Genomic DNA, 12,433 nt, shown 5'->3' on the forward strand with positions numbered 1-12,433 from the left:
CTCTTGCTGCTGAGACGGGTTGGAACGATGACGCCCTATCGTCCGCGTTCTGGCAAGGATTATCGGAGACCCTAAAGGACGAGCTCGCCGCACGAGATCGTCCTACTAACCTAGAGGACTTAATCGCTCTGGCTATTCGGGTGGATCAACGCCTGCTGGAACGTAAATACGAACGATCTCATTCTCGTTTACGGGTTCCAAGGACTCTTGCACCCTCCTTCGTGGCTCCGTCACCTTCTTCCGGGGACATTCCTGAACCCATGCAGTTGGGGGGCAACAGACTATCTCTGGCTGAGAAGTTACGTAGGCGCACAGCTGGTCTTTGCATGTACTGTGGCAATTCCACTCACGCCGTGGCCCAGTGTCCCCATAAACCGGGAAACGCCAGCTCCCACTGAGATCCGGGAGAATTTCATTGGGAATACTGACCCCTTCTTCCATCATCCAAAACATCCTTCCCACCAGGATAGTCTTACCTATAATGCTGTCTGGAGAGGGGTTCCACACCGGGGCACGGGCGTTCATTGATTCCGGTTCTGCAGGTAATTTCATTGATGAAACTTTTGCTAGACAGAACAAAATCACTCTTGTCAACAAGGAAACGCCTGTAGGTCTGGAGGCCATCGATGGTCGACCTCTTAAGCCAGCATTTATCACGCTTCAGACAGTACCTCTCCTACTGCAGTTCGTGGACGTCCATACAGAGATCATTACTCTCGATGTCATCCACACGCCCTCTGCTGAGTTGATTTTGGGTCTTCCCTGGCTTCAATTTCATAATCCTCGCATCGACTGGACGGATCGGGAACCGGTTCAGTGGGCTCCTTCTTGTGCCAAGACATGTACCAGGGTTTTCCAGAGGATTGGAGGAGTGTCTACCATATCCGAGAAGATCAACTCCTTACCTTCTGTGTACTGGGATTTCCGTGACGTATTTGACAAAGCACGTTCTGAGGTACTACCGCCGCACCGCCCGTTTGATTGTCCCATTGACTTACTTCCTGGCGCACCCCTTCCCAGGGGAAGATCTTATCCTCTCTCTCTCCCAGAGACAAAGGCTATGAACACCTACATTGCCGAGAACTTGGAGAGGGGTTTCATCAGAAAGTCTTCCTCCCCGGTCGGAGCAGGTTTTTTCTTTGTCAAGAAGGACGGATCTCTCCGTCCATGCATAGACTATCGGGGTTTGAATAATATCACCCGCAAGAATCGCTACCCTCTGCCTTTGATTCCAGAATTATTCGACCGCCTCCAGGGAGCAACCATCTTTTCTAAATTGGATCTGAGAGGTGCCTACAATTTAGTAAGGATACGAGAGGGGGACGAGTGGAAGACTGCTTTCAACACCCATGACGGCCACTACGAGTATCTTGTTATGCCTTTCGGGTTGTGCAATGCACCAGCAGTTTTCCAGGATTTTGTCAACGAGATCTTTCGGGACATTCTCAACACTTTTCTTATTGTTTATTTAGATGACATCCTCATCTTTTCTAAGACCGCTCAAGATCATATTAAACACGTTCAACAAGTCCTATTACGTTTGCGGGAGAACCATCTTTTTGCGAAATTGGAGAAGTGTCAGTTCCACCTTAAATCCGTGGCGTTCTTGGGTTACGTTATCTCGGATTCCGGTTTCAAAATGGATCCGGAGAAACTTAAAGCTATCTTGGAGTGGCCTCTTCCGACTACTCTCAAAGCCGTACAACGCTTTTTAGGTTTTGCGAATTATTATCGACGCTTCATCCGCAATTTTTCTGATACTGTATCCTCCATAACCGCCCTCACAAAGAAAGGGGCAGATCCGTCATCATGGTCAGTAACCGCTAAAAAGGCGTTCGAGAGTCTCAAGAAGGCTTTTGTGTCTGCGCCCATCCTCACCCACCCAGATCCTGGACTCCCGTTCACCTTGGAGGTAGATGCTTCGGACATTGGGGCTGGGGCTGTTCTGTCCCAGAGAACTTCTCCGTTAGCCAGACTGCATCCCTGTGCTTTTTTTTCTAAGAAATTCTCTTCCGCCGAACAGAATTATGATGTCGGAAATAGGGAGCTTTTGGCGATCAAATTGGCGTTGGAAGAGTGGAGACATTTCTTAGAGGGTACTGAGACACCCATTACCATCCTTACGGATCATAAGAACCTCCTCTACCTGGAGGGGGCACGTCGGTTGAATGCTCGACAAGCCCGCTGGGCTTTGTTTTTTTCACGATTTAATTTTCTTATTTCTTTTATTCCTGGCTCCAAGAACCTAAAGGCGGACGCTCTATCTCGACAATTTCTTGCGGATGACAGGTCCGAGGAACAGCTTGAGTCTATTATCCCCTCTAGTTGTATCCTGTCTGCCAACTCCTTTGAGGTCATGAGCAAAATTCAGTCGGAACAGTCACAGACTCCGAGGGGACTCAAGGTTCCGGAGGGAAGACTCTACACGGCATCTCAACACCGCAAGAAGGTCCTCGAGTGGTGTCATTCGTCTAAATCGGCAGGACACCCAGGGATACGGAAGACCAACGATCTGGTTCAACATACCTTCTGGTGGCCAGAGAGGGCTAAAGACGTAGAGGAGTGTCACACTTGCCTCTGATCCGCGCGGAGACCGACTCAGGGAAGCACCACGGGTCAGAGTCATGCGCCCACGCACTGCCAGGGCAGTGCAGGCGCAGCGGCGTGATGGCGGAGCTCCGCGAGACGCATCGCGCATGCGCACGGGTTGCTCGGCAACCAGGAAGCAGGAGAACGTGAGGGAGCTGCTGGAGCCTCCCACAGGCGGAGACTTGCTGAGTAAACCGCATGACGTCATCATGTCGCGACGCGCATCGCGCACGCGCGCGGGTTGCCCGGCAACCAGACCTAGCATCAGGAAAGCCTAATTGCAAGCTGTTTTTGATCAGTGTCTCTCTGACACCATTGGTGGACCAGTACACACCCCTGCAAGGTAATTAGATCCTTCCCACATATATACCTGCTTCTGCCTGTCCTTCATTGCTGAGCATAAACTCCTGTTTATGCATTGTGCTCACCGCTGCTGTCTAGTTTTGTCTTGAACTTTGTCTGACCTGTTTGACCCTGCCTGTTACTTGGATTTCTACACTCTCCAGCACTTTGACCCCGGCTTCGTTACTCGACTACTCTACCTTCTATTACCCAGGACCTTGGCTACGAAACTCTACCTACCCGGACTCTCCAACCCTGGAACACGGCAAGTACCCTGACTACCCTGACCTCTCCAACCCTACGACGCGGTACGACTAGGACTACGCATTCCGGACAGGACTGCGTGGTTGTGGGTCGGTGCCTATCAATCCCCACCTCAGCCCCGCGGTCTTCCGTCCTGTTTGTGGTGAGCGCAGCGTGACAAGGAGTTTGTCAAAGCATGTAGCATTTGCGCTCGTAACAAGGTACCTCGTGTCAGACCCGCTGGGCTACTCCTTCCATTACCCATTCCAGATCGCCCCTGGAGTCATATCTCTATGGATTTCATTGTGGAACTTCCAGAGTCCAAAGGGAAGAATACTATTTTTGTGGTCATCGATTGTTTTTCCAAACAGACGCACCTTGTTCCTTTGAGGGGCCTTCCAGATTCTCCCAGGCTGGCAGATGTGTTTATCCAGGAGATTTTTCGCCTTCACGGAGTTCCTTCTACCATTGTCTCTGACCGGGGCTCGCAATTCGTGTTGAGATTTTGGCGTGCCTTTTCCAAAAGGTTGGGGATCGCTCTTCAGTTCTCCTCAGGATACCATCCACAGACCAATGGGCAAACGGAGAGAGTCAATCAAAGCTTGGAACAATATCTCCGATGTTTCATCACGGATACACAGGAGGACTGGGTGGATCTACTTCCTTGGGCCGAGTTTGCCTTAAACTCTCTCCGCAACGACTCTACCCAAGAATCTCCGTTTTTTATAAATTATGGATTCCATCCTTCCCGGCTACCCTTCTCTTCACTACCATCTGGGGTGCCAGCAGTGGACAAACACGTCTCTCACCTAAAGGTTTTGTGGTCTAAGATACAGGAGAACTTGAAGGTAGCTACAGGGAGACAGAAACTCCAAGCAGATCGCCTTCGACGACAAGTGCCGGAGTTCGTTCCAGGGGACACGGTGTGGCTTTCATCTAGGAATATCCGGTTGAAGGTTCCTACCATGAAGCTTGCTCCCAAGTTCCTCGGTCCCTTTCCTGTGGTTAGGAGGATTAACCCTGTGGCTTATGAACTACGCCTTCCACCTTCTATGAAGATTCCACCAGTTTTTCATGTATCTTTACTCAAACCAGTGTTTCGCAGCTCTCGCTTTTCCAAGAAAATTTCTTCTCCACCTCCGATTATGATTTCGGGTCAACAGGAGTACAAGGTCCAGTTTGTCCTGGATTCAAGAATTTCCAGAGGAGGAGTACAATACCTGGTTCACTGGAGGGGGTTCGGTCCAGAGGAACGTTCATGGATTCCTCACCGGGATCTTCACGCACCTCAGCTTCTACGGGCTTTTCATCGAAAAAACCCCTCCAAGCCTTATCATGGTCGCCCGGAGGTCGCCCCTGAAGGGGGGGGGTACTGTAAGGATTATGGAGACACGCCGTTCACGGCGTGTCTCCCACTTACCTGCTGCCTCGCCTGACATCCTCGTGGCTCGCAGGGACGCCGGAGAGAGGCGCGCGAGTTCCTGCACAGTGCGCGCGCGCACACGTTCTTCTGTCTCTTCTGCCCTCGGATCAGGGCGTGGGGTCGCGCACGCAGCCGCAGCTACACGGAGGCGCGGCCACACAGAGGCGCAACCGCCTCTTAAAGGTACAGTGAACAAAACTGTTGCTGCTATTGAATGCAGCCAGATTGCTGCCCTTTATGCCTCATCTCCTGGGACTCATAAGGGACCTATCCCTGTTGCAGCTGGCACCTTCTACACACCCCTTTATGGCTGCAATCCTATTGGACCCTCACTCCTTTATATACCTGCCAGAATCACTGGTTCTTTGGTTGAGCATAGTTCCAGTTGTCCTTACCATTTTCTGCCTCCCTAGTTCTATTTTTACAGATCTCCTCGTGTATCAAACCGGCTTCCGCTACGTCTTCCTGTACCTCTGGCATCCCGAACTCGGCACACGGCTACTCGACTCTCCGCATCTCTGGCATCCCGATCCTGGCTTACGGTAAACGACAACGTCCCTCTCTCTAACCCTGGATTTGGCAAACGGCACTCTCTACCAACCGTACCTCTCCTGCCCCGATCCGGAATCCCCGACCAATCTACTTTCAAGACGTGTCCTCGTGGCTGTGGGTGGTGTTCCTACCTTCCCACCTCAGCACCGTGGTCCCGTCTCGTTTGTGGTGAGCACTTCCTAACAGTACATATTGGTGATGTAGTGTAATGTACATGTTGGTGCTGTAATGTAATGTACATGTTGGTGCTGTAATGTACATGTTGGTGCTGTAATGTACATATTGGTGCTGTGCTGTAATGTAATGTACATGTTGGTGCTGTAATGTAATGTACATATTGGTGCTGTAGTGTAATGTACATACTGTATTGGTGCTGTAATGTAATGTACATGTTGGTGCTGTAATGTAATGTACATGTTGGTGCTGTAATGTAATGTACATATTGGGGCTGTAATGTAATGTACATATTGATGATGTAATGTATATGTTGGTGCTGTAATGTAATGAACATGTTGGTGCTCTAACGTAATGTACATGTTGGTGCTGTAATGTAATGTACATATTGGTGCTGTAATGTATATGTTGGTGCTGTAATGTACATGTTGGTGCTGTAATGTAATGTACATGTTGGTGCTGTAATGTAATGTACATATTGATGCTGTAGTGTAATGTACATATTGGTGCTGTAATGTAATGTACACATTGGTGCTGTAATGTAATGTACACATTGGTGCTGTAATGTAATGTACATGTTGGTGCTGTAATGTACATATTGGTGCTGTAATGTAATGTACATGTTGGTGATGTAGTGTAATGTACATGTTGGTGCTGTAATGTAATGTACATATTGGTGATGTAGTGTAATGTACATGTTGGTGCTGTAATGTAATGTACATGTTGGTGCTGTAATGTACATGTTGGTGCTGTAATGTACATATTGGTGCTGTAATGTAATGTACATGTTGGTGCTGTAATGTATATGTTGGTGCTGTAATGAACCTGTTGGTGCTGTAATGTAATGTACAGTACATGTTGGTGCTGTAATGTAATGTACATGTTGGTGCTGTAATGTACATGTTGGTGCTGTAATGTACATATTGGTGCTGTAATGTAATGTACATATTGGTGCTGTAATGTATATGTTGGTGCTGTAATGAACCTGTTGGTGCTGTAATGTAATGTACATGTTGGTGCTGTAATGTAATGTACATATTGGTGCTGTAGTGTAATGTACATACTGTATTGGTGCTGTAATGTAATGTACATGTTGGTGCTGTAATGTAATGTACATATTGGTGCTGTAATGTATATGTTGGTGCTGTAATGTAATGTACATATTGGTGCTGTAATGTATATGTTGGTGCTGTAATGTAATGAACATGTTGGTGCTGTAATGTAATGTACATGTTGGTGCTGTAATGTAATGTACATATTGGTGCTGTAATGTATATGTTGGTGCTGTAATGAACATGTTGGTGCTGTAATGTAATGTACATGTTGGTGCTGTAATGTAATGTACATATTGGTGCTGTAGTGTAATGTACATATTGGTGCTGTAATGTAATGTACACATTGGTGCTGTAATGTAATGTACACATTGGTGCTGTAATGTAATGTACATATTGGTGCTGTAATGTAATGTACATGTTGGTGCTGTAATGTATATGTTGGTGCTGTAATGAACATGTTGGTGCTGTAATGTACATGTTGGTGCTGTAATGTAATGTACATATTGGTGATGTAGTGTAATGTACATGTTGGTGCTGTAATGTAATGTACATGTTGGTGCTGTAATGTACATGTTGGTGCTGTAATGTACATATTGGTGCTGTAATGTAATGTACATGTTGGTGCTGTAATGTAATGTACATATTGGTGCTGTAATGTAATGTACATGTTGGTGCTGTAATGTAATGTACATATTGGTGCTGTAATGTATATGTTGGTGCTGTAATGAACCTGTTGGTGCTGTAATGTAATGTACATGTTGGTGCTGTAATGTAATGTACATATTGGTGCTGTAGTGTAATGTACATACTGTATTGGTGCTGTAATGTAATGTACATGTTGGTGCTGTAATGTAATGTACATATTGGTGCTGTAATGTATATGTTGGTGCTGTAATGTAATGTACATATTGGTGCTGTAATGTATATGTTGGTGCTGTAATGTAATGAACATGTTGGTGCTGTAATGTAATGTACATGTTGGTGCTGTAATGTAATGTACATATTGGTGCTGTAATGTATATGTTGGTGCTGTAATGAACATGTTGGTGCTGTAATGTAATGTACATGTTGGTGCTGTAATGTAATGTACATATTGGTGCTGTAGTGTAATGTACATATTGGTGCTGTAATGTAATGTACACATTGGTGCTGTAATGTAATGTACACATTGGTGCTGTAATGTAATGTACATATTGGTGCTGTAATGTAATGTACATGTTGGTGCTGTAATGTATATGTTGGTGCTGTAATGAACATGTTGGTGCTGTAATGTAATGTACATGTTGGTGCTGTAATGTAATGTACACATTGGTGCTGTAATGTAATGTACACATTGGTGCTGTAATGTGATGTACATATTGGTGCTGTAATGTAATGTACATGTTGGTGCTGTAATGTAATGTACATATTGGTGCTGTAATGTAATGTACATGTTGGTGCTGTAATGTATATGTTGGTGCTGTAATGAACATGTTGGTGCTGTAATGTAATGTACATGTTGGTGCTGTAATGTAATGTACATATTGGTGCTGTAGTGTAATGTACATATTGGTGCTGTAATGTAATGTACACATTGGTGCTGTAATGTAATGTACACATTGGTGCTGTAGTGTAATGTACATGTTGGTGCTGTAATGTAATGTACATGTTGGTGCTGTAATGTAATGTACATGTTGGTGCTGTAGTGTAATGTACATATTGGTGCTGTAATGTAATGTACACATTGGTGCTGTAATGTAATGTACACGTTGGTGCTGTAATGTAATGAACATGTTGGTGCTGTAATGTAATGTACATGTTGGTGCTGTAATGTAATGTACATGTTGGTGCTGTAATGTAATGTACATATTGGTGCTGTAATGTAATGTACACATTGGTGCTGTAATGTAATGTACACATTGGTGCTGTAGTGTAATGTACATATTGGTGCTGTAATGTAATGTACACATTGGTGCTGTAATGTAATGTACATGTTGGTGCTGTAATGTAATGTACATATTGGTGATGTAGTGTAATGTACATGTTGGTGCTGTAATGTAATGTACCAGTTGGTTGCTGTAATGTACATGTTGGTGCAGTAATGTACATATTGGTGCTGTAATGTAATGTACATGTTGGTGCTGTAATGTAATGTACACATTGGTGCTGTAGTGTAATGTACATATTGGTGCTGTAATGTAATGTACATGTTGGTGCTGTAATGTAATGTACATGTTGGTGCTGTAATGTAATGTACATATTGGGGCTGTAATGTAATGTACATATTGATGATGTAATGTAATGTACATATTGGTGATGTAATGTACATATTGGTGCTGTAATGTAATGTACACATTGGTGCTGTAGTGTAATGTACATGTTGGTGCTGTAATGTAATGGACATATTGGTGCTGTAATGTAATGTACATATTTTGGCTGTAGTGTAATGTACATATTGATGATGTAATGTAATGTACATATTGGTGCTGTAATGTACATATTGGTGCTGTAATGTAATGTACATATTGGTGCTGTAATGTAATGTACATATTGGTGCTGTAATGTAATGTACACATTGGTGCTGTAATGTAATGTACACATTGGTGCTGTAGTGTAATGTACATGTTGGTGCTGTAATGTAATGTACATGTTGGTGCTGTAATGTAATGTACATATTGGTGCTGTAATGTAATGTACATATTGGTGCTGTAATGTAATGTACATGTTGGTGCTGTAATGTAATGTACATATTGGTGCTGTAATGTAATGTACATATTGGTGCTGTAATGTAATGTACACATTGGTGCTGTAGTGTAATGTACATGTTGGTGCTGTAATGTAATGTACATGTTGGTGCTGTAATGTAATGTACATATTGGTGCTGTAATGTAATGTACATATTGGTGCTGTAGTGTAATGTACAGTACATATTGGTGCTGTAATGTAATGTACACATTGGTGCTGTAATGTAATGTACACATTGGTGCTGTAATGTAATGAACATGTTGGTGCTGTAATGTAATGTACATGTTGGTGCTGTAATGTAATGTACATATTGGTGCTGTAATGTAATGTACACATTGGTGCTGTAATGTAATGTACACATTGGTGCTGTAGTGTAATGTACATATTGGTGCTGTAATGTAATGTACACATTGGTGCTGTAATGTAATGTACATGTTGGTGCTGTAATGTAATGTACATATTGGTGATGTAGTGTAATGTACATGTTGGTGCTGTAATGTAATGTACATGTTGGTGCTGTAATGTACATGTTGGTGCTGTAATGTACACATTGGTGCTGTAGTGTAATGTACATATTGGTGCTGTAATGTAATGTACATGTTGGTGCTGTAATGTAATGTACATGTTGGTGCTGTAATGTAATGTACATATTGGGGCTGTAATGTAATGTACATATTGATGATGTAATGTAATGTACATATTGGTGATGTAATGTACATATTGGTGCTGTAATGTAATGTACACATTGGTGCTGTAGTGTAATGTACATGTTGGTGCTGTAATGTAATGGACATATTGGTGCTTTAATGTAATGTACATATTTTGGCTGTAGTGTAATGTACATATTGGTGATGTGATGTAATGTACACATTGGTGCTGTAATGTAATGTACATATTGGTGCTGTAATGTAATGTACATATTGGTGCTGTAATGTAATGTACATATTGGTGCTGTAATGTAATGTACACATTGGTGCTGTAATGTAATGTACATATTGGTGCTGTAATGTAATGTACACATTGGTGCTGTAATGTAATGTACATATTGGGGCTGTAGTGTAATGTACATATTGGGGCTGTAATGTACATGTTGGTGCTGTAATGTAATGTACATATTGGTGCTGTAATGTAATGTACATGTTGGTGCTGTAATGTAATGTACATGTTGGTGATGTAGTGTAATGTACATATTGGTGCTGTAATGTAATGTACATATTGGGGCTGTAGTGTAGTGTACATATTGATGATGTAGTGTAATGTACATATTGGTGCTGTAATGTAATGGACATATTGGTGCTGAAATGTAATGTACATATTGGGGCTGTAGTGTAATGTATATGTTGGTGCTGTAATGTACATGTTGGTGCTGTAATGTAATGTACATATTGGTGATGTAGTGTAATGTACATATTGGTGCTGTAATGTAATGTACATATTGGTGCTGTAGTGTAATGTACATATTGGTGCTGTAATGTAATGTACATATTGATGATGTAATGTAATGTACATATTGGTGCTGTAATGTAATGTACATATTGGTGCTGTAATGTACATGTTGGTGCTGTAATGTAATGTACATGTTGGTGTTGTAATGTACATATTGGTGCTGTAATGTAATGTACATATTGGTGCTGTAATGTACATGTTGGTGTTGTAATGTAATGTACATATTGGTGCTGTAATGTAATGTACATATTGGTGCTGTAATGTACATGTTGGTGCTGTAATGTAATGTACATGTTGGTGTTGTAATGTACATATTGGTGCTGTAATGTAATGTACATATTGGTGCTCTAATGTACATATTGGTGCTGTAATGTAATGTACATATTGGTGCTGTAATGTACATATTGGTGCTGTAATGTACATGTTGGTGCTGTAATGTAATGTACATGTTGGTGTTGTAATGTACATATTGGTGCTGTAATGTAACGTACATAGTGGTGCTGTAATGTACATATTGTTGCTGTAATGTACATATTTGTGCTGTTATGTAATGCAGGGGTGAGGAAACTTTTTATGCCGAGTCCCCCTTTAAATCCATAACATTTCTCCCCCCCCTCCCTGCCTGATGTAATCAAAATCACATGACAAAAAAAATCTTTATTAAACGGCATACAATGTAAATACAAATATGTCTAAATACTTACATATTTCAACAGCTCACGCTTGCAAAATTAGGCTGCGTCCACGCTGCCTCTCAGAGCGGTGACATCACCAACTCTCCAAGCACGAGCACAGGGTGTCCTGCATAATTTTGCAAACACGAGCGGGGAAGTGTTTTCACTTTTTTTCAATATTATTTCCCTTTCACTTGCAGAGGATCGCAGCAAAGCAGGTTGCCAGCGGAGGAGAGCAGGAACCCAGCGCTATTGCAGCAGACACGGGTAGGAGGGGCGTTTGACATCACAGTGCTCGGGCGTGCTCCTCCCCCGTACCTCCTGAGCCTCCGTGCGCACACACCATCACATGGCCGCCACCTACACTATCCTGTTCAGCTGCCCGCACACATCTTCGGCTGGCCACCCGAGCACATCTTCTTGGCCGCCCGCATACAGCTTTTTTGCCCTCCCGCATGTCTGCCAGCCGGCGCACCCAGGTTTCGCCGCACGCGCCCCTCCTAAATAATCTTGCCCCCTTTCCCCCAGTTTGTGCCCCGCTGCATTCAATCACAACATCCACACACACAATCACAACACAGGCACAGCACACATACTCAATCACAACACACACAGACAACACGCTCATCACAACCAACAGACACAAAAAACACACACACACAACACACACAATTCACACACAATCACAACCAATCACAACACACACAAGACTCAATCACAACACCCACTCAATCACAACACCCAGACAACACACACATACACTCAATCATAACACACACACACAACACATACTCAATCACAACAAACACACAGCACACACACTCAATCACAACCAACACAGACACAACACACACTCAATCACAACACCCACAGCACACACACACAATCACCGCCAACTCCACCCACACACACACAGACACAACACAAACACACACACACCTACTCAAGCACAACACACATACACAACACACACTCAATCACAACCAACACAACACACAACAAACACACCATCACAACCAACACAGACAACACACACACACACACACACACACACACACACACACACACACACACACACACACACACACACACACACACACACACACACACACACCCACACAACACACACACACTCAATCACAACACACACACACACACAATCACAACACACACACACACAGACACAACACACACTCAATCACAACAAACAC

The sequence above is a fragment of the Ascaphus truei genome, chromosome 3 (genome assembly GCF_040206685.1).
Source record: "Ascaphus truei isolate aAscTru1 chromosome 3, aAscTru1.hap1, whole genome shotgun sequence".
In the NCBI taxonomy this organism is placed as follows: domain Eukaryota; kingdom Metazoa; phylum Chordata; class Amphibia; order Anura; family Ascaphidae; genus Ascaphus; species Ascaphus truei.